The 19,459-nt window shown below is 42.4% G+C and overlaps 1 protein-coding gene and 1 non-coding gene across 3 annotated transcripts in view; both read left to right on the forward strand.

Annotated features, from left to right (window-relative positions):
- Positions 1-19,459, forward strand: part of EVA1A (eva-1 homolog A, regulator of programmed cell death) — a 202,705-nt gene that overhangs the window by 117,971 nt on the left and 65,275 nt on the right. The window lies entirely within an intron of this gene.
- On the forward strand, positions 6,797-6,868 carry TRNAC-GCA. Its single transcript has one exon. It is a non-coding gene; the product is annotated as a tRNA-Cys (tRNA).

Below are 19,459 nucleotides of genomic sequence, written 5' to 3' on the forward strand. Positions count from 1 at the left end.
GGAACCAGAGGGGCAAGTCACAGTCTGGAGACATGACAGGTCTGTGGTGGATGAGGGAGCTTCCCCTCGACGCCTGCGGGAAATCTGGGTCATTAGAGGGTGATGGATGCCACAGCAGAGCTGTCTGTCCTGTGCTGATGGAAAATCCTCATGCAGCACCACTGTGCTTAGTCCACAGCTGAAATGAGCAGGCTCAGAGGCAGAGGGTGGCAATGCCTCAGGGGTTTAAATGTTACTTTGGGGTAGAAGGTGAAAAATGATGTGGGTAAACAAATGATTGTGAGAGGTAAGGCTTTGATTGCAATTGAATTTGGTTTCTTTTTCATTTGTGGGAAATACAGACTGTCACTAATCAGACATTCAGTCATGACACTCTGAGAGACAAGGATTAGAAGTGCAGACTTGGGCTCATAAGGTGAGAATTAAAGTTTCCTGTGTGATTATATGGAAACTGCAGTAAAACACACGTAAAACCAAACAGCGGCTCATGCGTTTCAGATGCTGGGAAGGGAGCAATGATGGATGGCCTGTGGCAAAATCCAATGTATGTACGTGTGACTGCAAAAGATCAGAAGAAGGCATAAGCATCTGATTTAGAATACTTGTAGTGCAGAGGCAGATTCGTAGCATATGTTGGGAGCTTATAGGGAACAGACCATGCAATATGTGATACCACACGCAGAGAGCCAGCACTCTGGAAACTTCCTTCTCCTGGGAAAACGATCATGGAGCAACATTTATTTTTAAGAGGCACCCTCATGTTTTATATATTTGTGCTTTCTGTCATGATATTTGATAGCATTGCATTTCATCACTTGGAGACATGCTGCTTAGGAAGGCAGGCCTGGAGAGTACCTGTGCTCTGCTTAAACCCCTTTTCTGTGGCTGCATGCCATACTAGTCCCTTTATTTGGCCATTGTGTGTTCTGAGAGCAAATTGTGTGCAGTTGGGTTGAACAAATGAAGTATACCCTGGGAGAGATGCACTGGAAGAGGACACCATGGATTAATAGACCCTAGGAGCAGATCAGTGAGATGCTCACAAATAGCAAGTCTAACCCTTCCTCCTGAGTTCAAAAAGAGCTTAACATGAAACCTGTATACTTTCAAGCCCCTGTATTCTCAAATCAAAGCAGAAATGCCCCAATTAAAGCCCCTTCTAACCCTGATTCCTTACCCATAACACTGGGCAGCTGGCTGTCCTGCCTGTGCCCTCCCTCTGCCCATCCTGACAGCCCTTTTTATGAGCAGACTGGAACACTGTGCATTTCCCTCTGGCTGTGGGCAAGCAGGAGCCTCTGATAGTGTCCTATCTCTTGCTGGAGTGGAGGTGACATCTCTACCAGCCAAAAGTCTCTCATCTGTGATGACACAGACCCTTCTGTCAACATCTGCTGCATGCTGGATGAAATATCACTTGGTTGAGGCCAGGGGGAGCAACCTTCCTCCTTCAGGTCTGTTTTCCAGGGAGCAGGGGCTGCTTTCAGGTATTGAACGGGCAGCCAAGGCCTCTTACAGTTCTTTGCTGACACCATCACTCAGCATCCTCCTGCAGCAGAGCTGGGGGAGTGGGGGGGTCTCTGGCTGCTTTCCAGCCACCAGCAGCTGCACATTCCCCTCCAGAGAAGTGACCCTGGTCCCAGGGAGATGGCCCAATGCAATGGCATTTGGAAAGACCTGCAGCAAAGCAGGGAGGAAGGGATCATTGCTGGGATAAGAATAGTGGAAAAGACTACAGGAAGGAAAATGTCAATGGGAGACATGGCTGGCAATGGGAGAGAGGTGGGAGTGATGGAAAAGGAATGAAAGAGAAAACTCTGAGAGGAGCAGTTCAATCACTTTTAGATAATACATGATACTTGAGCCAGGATTTCAATTTTTTTCAAATTTTATTCCAGCTCTGATCTGAGTTACAACAGAAGAATTGTTTTATTGTTTTGTGCCAGACTTTCCCCATTTATGAACCAGATAATGGCCATTAGCAACCCTATAACAGGTGAGAGCATCTTCAGATCCAAGCCTGGAAGTGTTGACACTTGAGCATTATTGATAGACATGTGGAGACAGGCTGTCTCTGTGAATACTTCTGCAAAACTCTTGGTGAGTCTCTTTAAATTTGGCAGCTCCTAGAGCACATGCAGAAAACCTGAAGCACCTTCACAAGGTCTGACACTGGTGCTTGTGCCCTTAACTGCTCTGCCAGCTCATGACAGGTTTTGCAGTGTCTGGTGTCATGAGGGGAGGGAGCAGCAGAGGTCCAAGCACATCCTTAAGGACCAAGCACCCACAAGATTTGTCTGCAGCTCCAAAAGGGCAAGTGAGGTTTCTGTCTGAACCAGTCCTGGAAGCCTGGACAGACCTGTGTGAGTTTAGACAGGTCAGTTATTCCCTTTTTTTCTTAATCGCTGCATTTAAAAAATGAAATATGAGGATACAGTAATTTCACGATTATAAGCCGCACCATTTTGACTAAAATTTTGGTCTAAACCCAAAGTGCGGCTTATAATCAGGTGCGGCTTATATATGGACAAAGAATGAAAAGTTGCTGTTTTAGTTTGGAGGACAGGTGTCTGCTGAGAAAGGCAGGAGCTTCTCTTTGAAATGGAGAATGTAAACCCCCTCTCTCCAAATTATTATAATTTGGAAATCAAGGGGCTTTCAGGCAAAGATATGGGAATTAGGAATAACAGTTCTTTACTAGGGAAATTAAAATAGAAATACAGTACTACAAAGAAACAAACTCCAAACCCTGACAAAGTCAGAGTACAACCTGACACCCCATCAGGCAGGGTGTTGGCAGCAGTCCCATTAAATGGTGGCTGCATCCTCCTGCAGTGACAGATGTGGCTCAGCTGGAGCAGTGCTCCTGTACAAGGTGCAGTTTCCCTCCGGAGCTCCAGTGGTGATGTGGAGAAATCCGGTTTTCCTCTGGAGTCCAGTGGAGAAAGGGGCTCCCTTAGTGTCCCAAAACCTCTGTTTTTATCTTGGTAAGAAATGTTGGGCTCTTCCCCCTGGCTGGAGCAACTTCCAATGGGATGCAGTAATTTTATCAGTCCCACAGTGGGACTCAATGGCCATGAGCAGAAAATGACTGGCTGGAGGAAGGATGGGTTGTGAAAAGATAAAGAACAATGCCCTGCCTGGTTTCAATGGATGGCCCATTAGCAGAATATCTGCTATTGAGATAAGGATCAGTGCCCCCACCCTCAACAGATGGTGATAGAACAGATACCTTTTATCACACTCTGGATTGTAATGTGCGGTTTATAATCAGGTGCGGCTTATGTATGGACAAAGAATGAAAAGTTGCTGAAACCCAGAAGTGCGGCTTATGCTCAGTGCGGCTTATAATCGTGAAATTACTGTACTTTGAAGGAGAGTGATGAAGGTAGGTAAGGTAAAGAGTAGGATGTGATGAGGTGTATCCAGAATCCATGGAAGTGCTCAGATAAAAGTTCTCCATTAAGGTGGATGCTGTTATCTGCCATTCATCTGCCATCCACCTCACTGCACTCCACCCTCAGTCACTGATCATTAGCATCACTCAAAGACTTGAAGTGATTCCAACAAATTGTCCGAGATGTGCTGCTTCTCATTTCAGTAGGTCTCAGGCAAGACAACAGAAGAAAGCAATGCAGTGTCACAATGCTGATAGCAAGGGAGTCACAGATGCTGATACCAAGAGACTTATTTAGTCCATTTTGATCTGTTTTGTCCTGCTTTTCTCATCTCATCAAACAATCCTTGCTGGACTCCACAACTGTCTCTCTGAGATCCTTCCACAGCCCAAGCCTGAAGCTCCCTAAAGAACTGGCCCTTTTGAAGATCTTCACTGTGTCTTCAGCTTTGTTCACATTTCTTCTCAGAACCTGAGCAACTGATGAGTTTTTCAGATAGAAGTATTATAGATACAATTGTGATTGGTGTGTTTGATGCAGGCTGCTGCTTGTGCTTCACTGGCCTGTGTGTGCAGCAGGATGTTGGAACTGGTGGGGCATGGTAGGGAGCCGGGATGTTCAATAGTCTGGTGTTCAGTTGCTTGAAGTTTCACATCTTCTGAACCATGGCAGTATTTGGCCTTTATTTTCTCCCCACTTTGCTGTCCCAGAGCTGCCCTGGCCAGTTACTTATGCCAGTCTGAGTCACACAGCAGCTGGAACAACTTCTCTCTTCATTAGTTTTGGGAAATGTTTGTGCTTTGAAAGGGCAGAGCCCATGTGGAGGACACTTCATTTTCTCCAATCTGCATCATTTTGCTGCTCAGATATTTGGTTGTTTTTTGGGTGTGTATGTCTCCAAACTTCCAGAACTCTGTTGAAACAGCTATTTCAGGACTGGTGATGGAAATTTGTATTTGTGTTTAGTGGAATTTAGTGAAGAGTTATTTCTTCATGACCATGCTCCCCCCCACCTTTAAATCACAAAAAGTTGACAATTTAGACATGAAGCTGATCCAGAATCCTGTTCTTGTACTGGAGTGACCCCATAACCAGGAGTTCTGATCTGTGCAAAGGGTGTCTGTAGGCACCACAGACAGAAACTTTTTCACATGCCAGGATACCTTACTGCACTTCCTGTGGGTTAGCTGAGTTTCACCAAGTTGGGAAACATCCATGGAGCACCGTGAGTGGAAGTGACATATTTACCTCGCCTTGTCTCCTTTCATCCCATTTTAGACCTCAAACTGTCTAACAGCATTAGGAGGACCCACAGAATGAGAACTTGAAGTCAGTACTGCTGGATTTACTGAATCTCTGTGCTATCTCCTGAAATTACCATTAACTGAATGCATCAGAAATAGGGTGGATTTTTAGGGATATGGGAATCAGGAAAATCTTAGAAATGAAATTTGGGAAACCAAATCTGCCTGCTATGTTTGTCATGCAATTAGTCAAGGAGCTGGCTCCCATAGTTGCCTCTGAAAACCAGAAGAGTCAAATAAGAACCAGAGGACAGAGGAAAATATGTTGTATTGATCTTTACAAATAAGCAGCAGTCATTAAAAGGGTTAGTAATTATAAATTTGGCTTCCACGTCTAGTGAAGGAGTCTAAATAAGGAAGGAAGAAGAATTTGCTGTGCCATGCATTCACATGGAACCATATGTATATTAGCTAACCCTCAAGAGAGTTGCCAAAATGGAATGTAAGTGATGGAAAAAGGAAGGGGTGAATTTTGTCTTCATGGAATACTGGAGGAAAGACTAAACAAAGTCAATCTGTAAGCAGTTAAAGCAAACCTCATCCCTGGTGAAGAAGAGTTTATTGGATTTTCTGTGTGACTCAGAGCACACTTATTAGTTTGATTCCTTTAGTGGCATGTAGGAAGTATGCAGCCCCTCTACACATGTTGACTTCACCATTGAAAAGGAACATGGATGACAGACACATAGATTTGTATGAAGGAAATCCAGACAAAACTTAATCACTTAGTTTGATCCAACTGCAGGCCAAGTAGATGAAAATAATATGGTCATTTAATCTGTGTAAACAAGATGTCTATTCATGTACTGAGGCAATTAATATATTGTTTCATGAAGACTGAGCTGAAAATTTAATTTAAATTGACTGGAGATGAGGATTATAAAGCAGACTGAAAATAGGCTGGAGGCACCAGAAACACACAGTGATGAATAAATGCCAAGACTTGGTGGAAGATACCTCAGGGGAGCAGAAGGGAACAATGTTAGACTGTTTTTGTTTAAGATCCTTATTAATGGTTTGGAAGGAGGGTTGGCTCATTGTGGGATGGTGCTCATCTTGGGAGGGATCATGCTTTCCAAAGCACTAGTGCTAATAACTTTTGATCTGGCAAACATTGGATGAATCAAAATCACAGCAAATGGTGCCAAAAAGTTCAGTCTGGGGACCTTACCCAGAGTCCCAGTGAATGTACCTGTCTGTAGATGCTTTCTACAGAAATCTCAGTCCAGGTGATTCACCTGGTGGTTCTAAAGGTGGTTCACCTTTTAGAGCAAACAAATTTTCAGTTTCCATTAGGGTTCAACCTCTCCCATTTATTTGTCTCATGTTTGTCCAACCTTGCCTACATTGGATTCTCCATTCCAGAGCATCCTGTCTGACCCCAGGACAGGCTGTTTCACTGTCCTACCATTTGAACATGTATTCTGACTCCAGCAAGAATCTTGATACTATTAAATATTTCAGACAGAGGGCTGGTGAAGCAATAGGGACCTGTAGGATCTCTCTTTCCTTACTGAATTTAATGTTCCCCAGCTTCTTTCCAGAGGCCTGGGAATTACCTAATGAAAGCTGAGCTTCAGGACTGTTCTTTGGGGAGTATCAGCATTGCTTTGAGATGGAGATTCAGTCCCTAGAGTCACCAGGTCACTGTTAGCTCTGACTGTGGTGTTCAGCTGCCCTGCTGTGGGAAGGGCATGGTGCTGGCTCAGAGAAGGGATGGGCAGTGCAGCTGGCTTTGCTGTGCACATCTGGGCAAAGGAGCTGGACAGGTAACCCTGCTCCATAGCTGGAAAGAAGTGCAGGGAGGGGGTTAAAGGGACTGCAGAGCAATTTTTCCATCATTTTGCAATTCATTGTCTGGCACTGTCCAGCACTAGCTGTAAGGTTCAGTTTTTATTAATTCACAAGACATTGCTGTGCTACCCCAGAAGTCCTACAGCCCTGTGTGTGTTGTCTGCAAGGCTCAGGAAGAAATGTGGTGAGGTTGTCTGTGCTGGACCAGTTCTGCAGCATGGCTCACAGTCTGTGTTGTGAATTCCCTGGGGCAGGGAATGCCCTGATGAGTTTAATTTACAGAGCAGACTTGTTCAGGCAGGGGGTATAGCTCAGTGGCAGAGCATTTGACTGCAGATCAAGAGGTCCCTGGTTCAACTCCAGGTGCCCCCTTAGGTGCTGCTTTTTAGGTCAGATAGTAAAAAACCAATTTTTTATTGTGAGGGTGGTGAGAAACTGGAACAGGTTCTCCAGAGAAGCTGTGGCTGCCCCATCCCTGGAAGTGTCCAAGGCCAGGCTGGATGGGGCTTGGAGCAACCTGGGATAGTGGGAGGTGTCCCTGCCCATGGCAGGGGATTGGAATGAGAGGATCTTTAAGGTCTCCTCTAACTCACTTTATGATTTTATGATTTTTTTTGTGGTTTTAAGGAAGCACACACAGAGCTTAGACAGTGATTGAGAGGATTGAGATTATGAAGGAGATTAAAGCATGAGAAACCAAAGGGACAAGCCACAGCCAAAAAGCAAGTGAAGATGGAGAGGAGGAGTGAGTGTTAACCACAGCAGCACACTTATTTCAACCCCTGCAAGAATCTCTGTTTGCTCTGCCTAGTCTTCTGATGCAGGTACAGATACCACAAACTGTGGCAATCTTAGGGTCACAAATGCCAAATTTCCCTCTTCTTCTCCAGTGCTTGGCTGAAGGAAACATTCCTCACATATTCCTGTGCTTAAGTGAACATTGGTTTGGGTCTTGAGTGGGAGGGATGACTAAGAACTAAGAATTAATTGCTTGATTCATTCTCTGATTATTCTTTACAAGTATTAGAAAAGGTGTTATTATCTGTTGAAAGATCATTATTTTAATTGTGCTTCGATGAGAATAGAAAACAAGGGAATCAGTTACTCAGTGTGGTCCATTAGTAGTGTATTAAAGACAAATGCAGAATGCCATGAAACTTTTCCCAAAGATGACATTTATTAGGTTGTTAAATAACCTCCCACAGAAGCATTCGAAGCCCTGTCACTTAACTGATAAATTACTGAGGCCAAGAGGCCATAAGACCTCCCTAAATTAATTGCTGTTTGAAATGGAGTGAAACAAAAAAAGTTGGTTTGAAGATTCCCAGTGACTGTAAGTATCCCAAAACCCCTTGCAAAATTGTCAAAGAAACCAGATTTATATCTGCTCTGAATGTCTAGATTTAACTCTAGCTACTGGCCACTACGAGATCTTTTAAGGTTGAAGAAACTTTGCTATCTAATTCCAGTTCTCTCTTTGAATACTTATGGTCTGTGATTAAGAAACCTCTCAGCCTTTTCTTTGTAAAATTAAAGAGATAAATCTTCTCAAGTCTTTCTCCAGAATGTTTCCCAATACTTTACTCATTCTTGTGTTTCTTTCCCTCAATTAATTTCAGCTCCTCAGTACCTGCAGCCTCTAGAACAGGCTCTGAATACCAGCAGCAGTTGCACCAATGCCAGGTTGGGTTGTTATATAATTTCTTTGCTTCTTCTACGTGGTATTACATCTCTAGTACATGCATTAGGCTGCTGAAGATGTCTGTGTTACACCAGTTAAATTATATCACTTTCTAGTGATAGAAAGGCTTTTCCCAGTTTGCTTCTGGCCTCCTTTCTCATGCCTGAGAAGCAAGTTCTCCACTGTTTAATTTTACATTCAAGACTTTACTGAAATTCTTACTGTTGGCTTGTGTGCAGTTTACTGAATTCCTCTCTGGATTGTTTTGCTTTATTGTCCTCTGTATTCCATGCCACTTCCCAAAATTCCACAAACTTGCTAAATAATAGTTTAACCTTTTCTTCCATGTCAGCAATAACAACATTAAATAGCAACTGGTAGGCCAACATCTACAGGGGACTGAAAGTTCACTTTCTGAGTGAACACTTGCCATTTACTGTTTAATTTGGAAAGCTGTCAGCTGGTCTCCAATTAATCTACACTGTACTAAGTTTATTTTAAACCAGCCAAGTATATTACTCAATAATTCAAATTTGGTGCTCTTCAAAAGCCCATTACCTCAACTCTATTACTTTTATCAACCTTGTTTGTAGGCTCATCAAAACTTAAGACTGGATTAATTAATAAGACTCTTTTCCATTACACGTTGTTAATGTAAATTAATTATTTATTTGTTGAGCCCTGTCACAGATTTTACCCATGCTGAATGTGCTGCAGACCAGCCCATGATGATAGGTCTAATTACCCCTCTTTAATGTGTGTGGTGTATGGAGAGCATCCACTTATTTAACTCCTCCTAAAATCTTCCTGAAGGTTCAGGAAAGCATTGTGTTACAGTGACTTGGACACATACATAACAATCAGCTACAAGATTGCACTAAGGGATTTTAATTTTTAGTACTATTCTAAATGTGTCTGATGGTTTTTATTATTGTATCATGCTCCCTCCTGAGTAGCTATTTGCATACAGAATCTCTTGGGTATGTGCTTCTTGAGAAAGAGACAGGAGCAATCTTTGGAAAGATCACCCGACCTGGTCTGAACCCAAATTTGTTATTTTCATTCTTTTCCTGCACCCATCAGATGAGCATGGGAGCATCTTCTGGTAGTGCATTAGGCAAAATGATCATCCAACTTTCAACTATTGTTTTTATAACCTCTTCTCTGGGGAAGAGTGTTTGAAGTGCAGCATATTATTTTCTTAGGATTTTAAGGCAGTTTGACATTTGTGAAATGTGTATCCTCTTACATATTTTAGAATCACAGCATCATTAGGATTGGAAAAGACTTTTCAGATCATTAAGTCCAACCATTAACCCAGCACTGCCAAGCCCACCACTAAACCATGTCCCTCAAAGCCACATCCAAACATCTTCTAAATATCTCCAGGGATGGAGACTCCAATGCTGCCCTGGGCAGCCTCTTCCAGTGCCTGACACCCCTTTCAGTGGAGTCATTTTTCCTAACATTCAGTCCACTGGTGCAACTTGAAGCCGTTTCCTCTTGTCCTATCACTTGTGACCTGGGAGAAAAGACTCATTCCCAACTTACCACAATCTCCTTGCAAGTACCTCTGCCTTTTCCTGATTTTTGTCTTTATGTTTTCCTCTGCTTGCACTAAAGGATGAAGATTGTCAATTCTTATTTGGTTGGTAATATATTTATAGAAACATTTTTTATTGTTTTTTTTACAGCAGTAGCTGCGCTTTTATTTCATATAACAAATGCAAAAGAATTGAACCATGTACCATTAGTCAAAGGGAACAGGATTTCAAGTAGTCTGCAGCTCCTAAAGGAATTCATTCTACCATTTTGATGAGACCCTTTCTGCTTTTCCCATTGATCCAGAGGGTCATAGTTGCTAACCATTGTCTTCCTATGGTGCTTGATTATGTCTTGGAGATGTCCTAAGTGCAGACAACAAAGATATGGGCACAGAATTCCAGAGTTCTTCAGACAGGAGAGATTTGCTGTGCCATGATGCTCTCAGCCAGATGAGTTTCTTGTATCAAATATCTCTGTGACCATACCTGTCCCATAGTTACATCCATCTCTCCAGCCTGACATGACAGACATTACTCAAAAATAGCAGAGGATGGGAGCATGGCTTCAGCATTCCCTGTCAGCTTTGCTGCTGCCTGTTGGAAAGAAACCTTCCTTCCCCGTGGCACTGGGGATTTCAGGTTGAAATCTTACAGTGGTATAAATTAGGAAAGGGGAATATTTGATTCAGGGATCTCAGCTCAGAGTGTGGAACATGTTGGCAAAGCTGAGTTCTGGGTATGGAGATGGGCCAATGATTAATGGCTAAAACCCAAGAAGAGCTGTGTTATAAATAGAGAGATTTGTGTTATTTCTCATAGAATATGGCTGTGCTTCTTTGCAATGACCAGTTTTGGTACACACTGGAGTTACTGAGAAGGGAAATACCTGGGTTTTTTTGTTTGTTTGTTTGTTTGGTTGGTTTTTTGTTTGTTTGTTTGTTTTGTTTGTTTGGTTGGTTTGGGGTTTTTTCCATTTCTGATAGAGTGCTTACATGGTAAGCCCCTTGCTCAAATTCATCACCTTCCTGAGGGCAGAAAGGCAACTCTAAGATATTGAAAACAATTAAGCTCTAACTAAACTCCTTAAGATCAGAAATTCCCAAAGTTTCCTATTTTTGAAACCCTTTTCAGGACCACAGTACAGTTTTCCTTTGCACATCCAGATCTGTGATCATTTCCAGTTCAGGACTCAGAATCCATCCTGGTTTGGGAACCCCTGTTCCTGCCCTGTGTAAACACTTTCCTTGCTGAGCCCCTTGAGTCACAGTTTGCACTTTCATGGGATTCTCTGTTTCTCTGTGCTCTGTAACCTCCATTGAAAAGGAGAAAGCATCAGCAGTGCAATGCAAGAGAGAAGAAGGATTTAATCACTCCTCTGTTCCTACCTTTTCAATTTTCAAGAACAGGATCCTTGACCTCCTGTTTTCTTCTATAGCACATGGGACACACACTGCATGGATTTGGATTTGGGAACAGATTTTGGAATCAAGAATGTGAAGAATCTGCAGGTTTCCAGTGAGTTTTTCACCTTGATTGAAATAATTGTTCATTGAAAATTTATGTCACCTTCATCAACTCAATGCAGCAAAGATGGTGTTGGTGTCTGTGGTACAAACTGACTGAAAATCCATCCTGCTATTAATAAATGATGTCAGCAAACACAGTGGCATTTTACTGTTCTTAAAAATTTGCCTGCTTTTGGCTGTGCTATGGAAAAATAATGCCTGCTGGAGTGTTTCTGCCTCTGCTTGTCTTCTGATTGTGACCTGACATGAACTCGTTTATGTAATGCTCCCTAGCAGCAGTGCTGCTGCTGAGACAGGGCTGTTCCTGTGACCAGAGGTAGCTCCACATCCAACTCTAAAGGAGCTATTCAACTTAACAAATGCAGTTCTGGGAAGGAGAAGGTTTCTTCCTGGGCATATCACTGGCACTGGAAACCAGGAATGTTTTGTCTCCATCTCCTGTGTCAGGTGAGCTTGCTGAGAAGGGCTGTGTTTGTTCTTTTGTCTTGTTCTCTCATGCCAAGGACTCCTCATTTTCTTGTGTTGCAATTCCTCCTCTCCAGGAGGGTGAATATTGCAGTGAGGTGACTCCTGTTGGATAGGTGTCACTGTGTGCATTGTGAACGTTTGATGCCTTGGCTCAGGATGGTGGAGTTTCAATCATTTGCCTTCACAGGAGCATTGCTACAGCAGCCCAAGGCTCTGTGGCTGATGTTTCATGGCCTTGGTGTCATCATCTCTGCAGGAGTCAGTCTCAATGTGACATAATAAACAACAATATTTAGTATCAGGCCAGGAATGTTCTTCATCATTCATGATGTTTGTGGAAGTCTTGATTTCTTTAGCGTAGCACAAATCTAACATATGCAAGGAATAGACACCCTCCAGATGTGCTTCCAGGCCTAAATCCAGGTCTAGAAATCCATACCTTACTTCATTCAAGAGCAGCAGAAGGAGGGCCTGGATACCCCTTTATTTCTTTGAGCTGCCTCCATATTTCAAGAGCAGAGGCTTTGTAGGATGGAACTGTAATTTAAGGATATTCCTTTGCTGATTTCCAGCACTCAATTCTTTGAATTTTAAGAATTAAGTGCTCTTGTGGTGGAAGTGATGTGTCTCAGATGAAGTCAATTTTAAAATAATCTGCTGATGATCAGCTGTCTATAGCCAGACATCTGGCAAGAATCAGTGGTAAGAATCAGATCTGTAAGTCCAGCATACCCCCCTGAGAGGAGTTAAACTGCTGCAGTGGAGTGTGTTTCTTGGGACAGCAATTCTGACTCATTTCCATGCCACAATTTATGCATCAATGCACAGCAGTCCTCAGACTGCAATGCTGGGCACCAGGTATTCTGCTTGGTTTTTCTCAGATGCTAAAGCTTATTTATAGGGCTTTTCCCCCTTCTCCTTTCTTTCCTCAATGTCTTTTGTTCCTAATTTTCTCTCTTCTCTACTCCACTTTCTAGATGGGTAAAATGACACATCTCAGCTAAGAATTTATGTTCACATGTACATCTCTCCTGTTCATGCTCATGATGGCTTAGAAAGCCTGAAGGGATGTTCTGTAATTTAGTGTCCATTCATGTGTATTTTCAGTACTTCCCATTAAACAGCAACATGTAGAAATGTTGGCAAGAGCAGAGATAACAGAAATGCTGTCCCCACTATTCCATGGAGTACAAAGCAGGCATTACAGGGATAAATTTGCCTTATTTTCTTCAGGGACATCTAATCACTTCAAAGGCTGTCCCTTTGCCCAGTTTTTCTATCTCCTGTGAGCTGCTGCAACCTGGAATTGGGAGTGTTTGGGCAGGTGCTGTCAGAGACACCTCAGCTGTCTTCCTGGCCAGGGAAGCTCTGAGAAGTGCCATGAAACTAGACTTTATCCCTAGTTTCTATTCCTAGAGGATACAGAATACAGAACAGTATGGACGTGTTGGGGCTGGCTCCACACAGGGTGAGACTGACACTCATGGAACCTCCAAGGCTGTGCCTCTGGATGGGATCCATCAGTTCAGGGACATCAGAGGATGTCCCTGGCATAATGTCACTGCATCTGGACCAAGTTGGTGCATCTCCCTACCAGGTGCTGTCCTGCAGCATGACTTAGCAAAGCTTGGTAGGGCATCGGCTTGGGGATCTCTCTGTGTTGTGACACAAAGCAAATAAAAGCTACAGGGCAGCCTACAAATTTGTATTTCATTTGGGAGCATCCTCAAAGTCATTCAGTGCACTGCTGTCCTTTCTTTCTTAGGTGTCTGTTACACCTCTGACTCTCATGGCTTAAGGCAAATTTTGCCTTATTGGCAAGTTGCCTCATTTTAATAACCTTTTGTTTTGAATTTGCACTGCATAAACGTGGCTTTGGTTTGCTTCAGATGGCCAGGGCTGTATTCTGCAGCATAAAAACCACTGGTAGAAAGCAGGGAATGGAACTGATTCATCAGTAATAGCATCTCAAATGCATTTATTTATTTCTCAAGTGCTCTGGGAAATGCTTTCCTTGAAAACCACAAACTGTGACACATGTGGATTGATGGATGGATGGTTTTTGCTGAATATAGAAACCAACAACTCTAGAGTGACTGGAGGCGTGGAGACCTTGCTGACACCTCTGTGACACAGGATCATTCAAGCAGAATAAGGTCATACCAGAAAACTTGCAGGAATCTCAAAGCAGGGTCTGACAAACCTTGCAAGATCAAAACCATCAGTGTTATGCATGAGTTCTTGGATTCTCCTTTCCAGCCTCTGAAGCCTACTTCCTCAAAAAGAGGTTAAAGGAAGAAAGGTACTTTAAAGTTCCCCTTTGTAAATGAAATAATAATTGATGGAAAATTAAAGCAATTGATGTAATATAAACCTCCTGGTAACTGGAGAAGGTGCTACAGAGGCTTCCCAGCAGTTATACATCAAGAAACATTCTTAATCTCCTAGATAATGTGGAAAAGGAATGACATTTATTATCTACAAGTCCTCACAAGCTGAGGATGCAGTTTATAAAACAGTATTTGGCTCTCCCTCCTTTTCCTCCTTTATTGTAATCCTTCAGCATGGATCATTTTACATCCAAACTCACCTTCATCTGTTATCATACTTCGGTGATTTATCGGCATCACAAACTTCTGATGAATAAGGCTAGAAGGACATCCATCAGAAGAACTAAGAAAGTGTGATCATTTCCTCTCAGGCTCTCATTAGCTGTGGCTGTCCTTCTGGGAGTTTTATCTTTGTCTTTCTATTTCCAGACTAAAGCACATGAGGCTTAAAAATAATATCCTACGATTAATCTTTGGTTTCTCTCAGCTTTTAAAAACTTTGGTCAAGATGGAATATGATCTCCATGCTGTCAGCTGAAATAAGTAGAAACAACCCAAACTGTACAAATACACTCTTAATGAATGAGCAGGCCAGTCAGAATAATAGATGGCTTGATTCAGCCCCCTTCATTCAAAATGGAAAATACAAAGCTCTACAGATAATCCTATGATCACATAAAATATTTGTGGGGTAGATAGGAATTACACTCAACAGAGTCTTTTCCAAAAGAGCTTCCTTTTTCTTTGTGGTGCTTTGGTTTAAAATTACATGACTTCTGGTGAAATACCCCTCTGGTATTTTCAGGTTGCTGTTCTAAGTTAAGTGGGAAAGGTTTTGTTTCAGAGTTTCTATACTGAGCCCTCTTTTTAATGAGACACTCCTAGGTTAAAAATACCTTCTGAAAGCAACTTCCCACGTCTTTCCTACATTAGTGACAGATTGGAGAAGAAAATGTGGAGTACGCCTGAAAGTGATAAGTTGAGGTTAGAGGTCTAGCCAAAGTCAAGTGCTGGGGAGTTTCAGCTGTAGAGAGCTGATGCTTTGAATTATAATCAAGTGATTAATGTTTCTAATGTGAGTGGGTTTGGGAGTTACAAGGACTTGCAGCAGCAGCTTGGATAAGAATGGTGAAACCTGCTTTTAGAGTTATTTTATTTATAGCACATTGATTAGGTTGGGCAAAATGGACAGCATGTGCTTATGTGGTTAATGATAAATCCATATGAGGACTAAACTAGTCTGCTGAGTTATGAGAAAGCCATTTGTAGGTCAGATTTTTCTGGAGAGAGACAGACTTGAGAGACAATTCCTATCTGGGGGTAAGGGGAGCAGGGAGAGGGGAGAAGAAATAACCAGCTTTTCTCCTTTTGTAAAATACACAGGATGTAAATGTTACAGATCTCCATTAGATTTTAAAGGTCATTTTCCCCTGAAGTTTATGTAGCTGGCTTCATAAATACCAAAAATAGCATGGGGAGGAGCAGACATGCATGGAAATGTATTCAATTTTTTTTATGAAATAGCAGATAATCCAATGTTAACATATGAAGACTGCAAAAGCCAGAAAAGAATACATCTCTGAGGCATTATAATTTTTCTTGTGGGATTCAGACAATTTAGAATGAAATTAAAGGTACTGCAGGAAAAAAAATTATGTAAGACTATTCCTTCTGTTTGAATTCACCACACCTTAATCCTGCTGCTGTAAGCAGTTTAAGGTGCTCTTTCAAACAGAAATAGTTTTCCCATGTGAGAGTATAACTAATAATTCCAGTATTTTGGCACATGGTTCATGGTGTGGTTTTAGTTATGGATCTGCCAAAAGGATAAAAAAAGATTGGTTCCCCTCCTCTGTCCTTACCCAGGGTTGTGCAGGTCCCTCAGTCACAGGTCCCACTGGTTTCCACCAGAGACCATGATGGACTGAAAAAAAAGGAAGCAAAAGCAAGTGAAACAAGTGAAAGAAAACCCTTATAAATTCCCTTTCTATAGCAGCCAAATTCATGTGTGCTCTTTCACCCTGGAATCTCAATAGCTGCATGTTGCACATCCTCACAAATAAACAGGCAAAACCTGTCTGTTTGCAACAAGCCATTTCCCTTCTCTACTCCTATTTCTAGGTAGAAATAAAAATGGGATGTTAATTTTCAAGTAAGCTAGCTGCTGACTGAACACTCTCAAATGTGTTCTCCTACCTCTGCTGGGTGTTGCTGCAGGTGCTGTTTGTGAATGAGCTCAGATTAACAGAACACACTTTCAGAAAAGCTGACTGATTTTAGTGAGTATTTTTAGCAAGAGAAAATGGCACCTAGTGCAGAGATACTTAACTTTATATACAAAACAAAAAAAGTACAGGAAGCTCTTTCAGATTAATTCCCTTTGAAAAGTCATTTTTTACTCTCAGGATAATCAGTTAATAAAATACATGGTGGCTTTCCCCCTCCCTTGACACCCTGTAATCCAGAGTGGATGCCTGCTGAGAAGATGTACTTTAGTGCCACACAGCACCTTGGGCTCCAGTGGTAATTGCATGAAAACTTAATGGCCTAATCAGATTTTACCTCATTTAGAGGCTACACAAGACTTGTTTCTGACAACAAAAGTTGTGACAATGCTATTATAATATTTATTTTGTAGATATGAAATAATCTGTGTTTTTCTCTGACAGGTAAATACATATCTTGTTTTGACCCTCTTGGCAGACACGGAAAATTAGGTGCAAAGATTGAAATAATTAGCTAGGCTAATAATCCCTGGAGCAGGAGGGTCAGCTCCAGAAGGGATTCATCTCACCTGTGCTAAACTGTGTTTGGATAAAACAAATTATCCTCCTCTCTATTAACTAGAGAGGGACAGTGCAGATATTTGGCTCAGATTCTACCCCTGGGCTGGCTAAGCAGAGTGCAGATACGTCCCACCCCATGGATTAAAACTCTGGCTTTTGGAATGACAAGCAAGGGCCAAGCTCTAGGAATAGATGTGCTTCTTACCTTGGAGAGCTTACAGATGAAAAACAGTGTCTGAAGTACAAGAAATAAGGATGTTAAAGTTGTGTGGAAAAGTCTGAGACTCACAGGACAAGCCTGTGTTTACGCAAGGCTTCAGGATGAATAAAAAAGTCTTGTGGATCTTTTGGGTAACTTACCATTCTGAAATTAGCTATATTTGGTTTACTGGTTAATAATTAAACAGCACTGGGGCCTTGCCAAAAAACTTTTTTGATGGTAAATGTTATCATGGTCCCTGTTTATCCCAGGGTGGGGTGCCAAGTCTCTGGCACAGCTTGACCAGGAGCATGACCAGAGATTGTTCCCAACAAGAGGTCTGCATGAGGCCATTCTCTTTTGGAGGTTAAGGACATTTAGCCCCCACTGTGTATGAGGCTGTGCCTGCTGGCCCTGGGACCAAAGACCAGCCCTGACCCTGTTTAGTTAATCTCTTCCTCTTCTCATTTTATTATTTGATCTCTTCATGATCAGAACCATGGGGAAGCAGCTATGGTGTGCTGGGCTTGATATAGGGCTAGCTTTACTTTGAAATAATATGGCGCTATCTAATTCCCTTCTGCTGTTCTCTCTAATCTGTAAAGACCTCACAAATCTGATTTTGGCCTGGTTACCCTAATCTGCATCATGGGCTGCCCAATTCACTGCCTTCAATGGGCCACACTGCTCTGTGTCAGGATTTGGAGCTGATACTTGGTTTTTCTGCACTGGTTGAGCAAACAGATCTGCAAGATTTCTTCTTGACAGTGCACTAGCTCTGATCTGAAAGGAGACACAGCTTTAGACATCTGTTTTAAGGGCAGAACTATTCTGAGCTTATTTAAACTTGATACAAGGCTCTGTTTATATTTCTTTGATTAATTGAAAATAACCTCTCATTAAGGAAGTGACAACCGATACCGTACGATTGTGCTCAAGCCATTCACAGGAGCGAAAAAAATACGCCAGAGGTTAGGCAGGTCAAAGCCCTTGTTTGGATCAAAGCACATGTTGAACACTGTATAAATGCCAAAGCTGAAAGTGTTTTGTGTTCAAGGCTGAAGTTTGGAGTAAAATGATACTGTAACAATAAATCCCTAATTCAGCTCGTTAGGTCGCTACTGCATTCACAAAGGCACAGCGAGAGAGGGATGCATCTGATGGAGAACTGGATAGGAGTCCAAGTCTGTTAGAAATTCACAGTGTTGGTGAGGTAATACCACATCCAGTTCTGGTGGGCACATTTGAAAAAGAACTTTAATGCAATGGAAATGGATCTTGAAAGAGTGACAGGCACGGTTTGTGGTTTGTCCATAAATCTGCCTCACCATGAGAGACTAAAACAGCCCAGCTATTTTTATTTATTCAGGACAAGGTTATGAGATGACCTGTCTGTGGTTTTGTAAAGTTGAGCTTGCATGGCAAGGGAGCAGCAGGCTCCAGTTTCCACTCAGAGCTGCATGGTCTGGCTGCTTTCAACCAAAATATTGGAGGGTCCCCAGCTATGCCTGGGCTTGAAATATTCCTGCTGTTCTGGGAGTAAACTGAGGATGGGCTGTACCTTGGTAGGCTGCAGCCTTCTCTGTCCATGCCTGATCTGCAGCTTCCTGGAGACACTGGTGAGTGATGGCCAGGGTTGGGAGTGGAGAGAGAGGCCAGACAAATGCAAATTAGAAAGGCAGCCCTTCTTCTTGACAGGGTAATAGCCACTGAAAAAAATTATTTGAGTTGGGTTGTCCTTCGCTGAAAGCCTCTGATTCAGGAGCATGGGTCCTTGCATGATGTGCCATAATTTGTGATGATTCAGGTGTTGTTTAGGGACACCATTCTGTACTTCAGCTATGCAGGTGATCAGGCCAGGTGATGGAAGTTATCAAATGAGTGATCTACCTACCCTTATAATAGGAATATTAAATAGGAATACTTTAAAATTCTTGTTTTAGTGAGAATATTATATTCCTATGAAACTGATTGGTAAAATGGAGAGGTCTCAGTGAGGCCATCTTTAGCCTCAGAAAGGTCAGTTTTTTAGGAAAATATCCCGTACCACTTTCATATTTGCAGGCAGAATGGCTATGTTTATAATTTCTTTCCAGGAAAGAGTTAAATCTGAGCTTAGACCTGGGTTCCAAGTATCCCTATGGTTTACTATGTCTGCTTGGAGTGATACAGCTTCTTCCAAACAACATTTGACCTCACTCTACAGTGACCTTACTGTGTGGGCATCTCATCCACCTTTCAGCAGTGGTGTGGGAACCAAATCAGGAAGATGGGGACCCCCTACAAAGTCCCATGGGCTCCTGTCAAAGAGTTTATGGCACTGCCTGCTGCCAGGGCAGGTGGGATTTGCAGGGAGCCCAAAGTCAGGCTAGGTATGGGCTGCCTGTGAAGGACACATTTTGGATGTTAGGTCAAAAGGATGCTTTAAA

The sequence above is a fragment of the Catharus ustulatus genome, chromosome 3 (genome assembly GCF_009819885.2).
Source record: "Catharus ustulatus isolate bCatUst1 chromosome 3, bCatUst1.pri.v2, whole genome shotgun sequence".
In the NCBI taxonomy this organism is placed as follows: Eukaryota; Metazoa; Chordata; class Aves; order Passeriformes; family Turdidae; genus Catharus; species Catharus ustulatus.